Here is a 2051-nt window from a genome sequence, read left to right on the forward strand (position 1 = left end):
CCGTTTGTCTCAGCACCTTTAGCAGTGTGATGGGCAAATAGTGAGCCGCACAAATATGTTTTCTTGCTCCATGGGGCGTGTTCCTGTCATTAATGTACTTAAAATTGTTCTGCAATTTTGTCTTATAAATTGCCTTGCGACGTGATTCTGCTAGTCTGGGCTATGAGGTCTGGGGTGGTCCAGGCCATGACGTTTGCTGCCCCGGGAAGGTGGGATATAAATCGAATGAAGAATAACAGAAATAGTGTGATCGAATCCGTTCCGTTCTCTGATGAATGCATTCAACCCTGAGTGAATGGTAAAAATGCCACTGCTACTGTTCCACACAGAATTAAGCTTTTTTTAAACAGAAAACTGGGTTTGGTTATGGGTCATAACATCTGATTGAGGGGATTTCTAAATATTGAGATTTTAAGCATAGCCCTCTCCTAGTCAAAAGCATTGTAGTAGTAGTCTGATAACAAAGGTCAAACAGACTCCAGGTGCACTTGACTTCCCGTTTAATGTCAGGATATGTGTCGTATTACAAAACAGTAAGTTTCATGTTACCTGGAGTCTGCAAGGCCTCCATTGAGAATTCTGAGGAAAATACAATCTTTGAACAATCTACCCAACAATACAATACTAGCCACTATGGATGTGGGATTCCTGTACACCAACATCCCATACAATGATGGTTTACAAGCTATAAGGAACACCATTTCAGATAAAATCACAGTGGACTTTGCTACCAAACTCTGCCATTTTGTCCTCACTCACAACCACTTCAAATTTGGAGATGACCTGTTCCTCCAGATCAGTGGCACAGCTATGGACACCCGCATGGCCCCACAGTATGCCAACATCTTCATGGCAGATTTGGAACGTTTCCTAAACTCCTACCCACTCACACCTCTCTTGTACCTGCAATACATTGACGATATTCTTATTATCTGGACACATGGTCAGCAGACCCTAGACACCTTCCACCAGACATTCAATGACTTTCACCCTGCCATCAACCTAACAATGAACCAATCTATGCAAGAGATACATTTTCTGGACACCACTATAAAAATACAGGATGGGCACATAGACACCACCTTATACCGAAAACCAATTGACCAGCAAACATATCTACATGCTTCCAGCTACCATCCCAAACCTACCAATCAATCAATTGTATATAGCCAGGCTCTATGTTACAGCCGCATCTGTTCCAGCTCTACAGAAAGGGATTCTCAACTAAGAGATCTACAGCAAACCTTTTTGGAACTAAAATATCTGCCTGATGAAGTTAAACAACAGATCAACAAAGCCAGACTGATACCCAGAGAGAACTTGCTGCAAGACAGACCCAAAAGAGAAAATAACAGAACACCACTAGTAATCACATACAGCTCCTAAGTTAAAACAGTTCAGCGCCTCATCAGAGATTTACAACCTCTCCTAGACAATGACAGTTCTCTTTCTCAAGCTCTGGGAGGAAGACCTTTCATCGCCTACAGACAGCCACCCAATCTGAACTCCTCACCCACAATAATACAATAACCAGACTTAACATGGATACTGGTACCAGAGCCTGCAATAAACCCAGATACTAACTTTGTTGCCTCATACACCCAGACAACACCACCACTGGCCCCAACAACATCAAACATACCATCTCAGGGCTATTTAACTGTTCATCTTCTAACATGGTGTATGCCATCAAATGCCATCAGTGCCCTTCAGCAAAGATGTTGCTGTTCACACAGACATTTGGCTCTTAGCTGGGGCTATATGCTATGACACCATAGCCTGTATTGGGCTTCATCTTTTAGCAGGATTTGTCCTTTCTATGCTACTGCAGGACAGTGTCAGAAACTCAGGTATATAAGCTAGGTGCCAAATGGCTCCTTAAACCAGGGTTACAGCCTCCAAAACGGAATGCCTAGTTGCCATTTGGGGGTCAGACGGCTCAAAAGTCGTATTTCTCAATACTTTTTGGTTCCTGAAATTGGTTCTGATTGTGCAGACAAAACACAACAGACAAAATGCTACAGGATACGTTGCTAGTGTGCGAAAAACAA

The sequence above is a fragment of the Podarcis cretensis genome, assembly GCF_951804945.1.
Source record: "Podarcis cretensis genome assembly, chromosome: 17".
Lineage (NCBI taxonomy): Eukaryota > Metazoa > Chordata > Lepidosauria > Squamata > Lacertidae > Podarcis > Podarcis cretensis.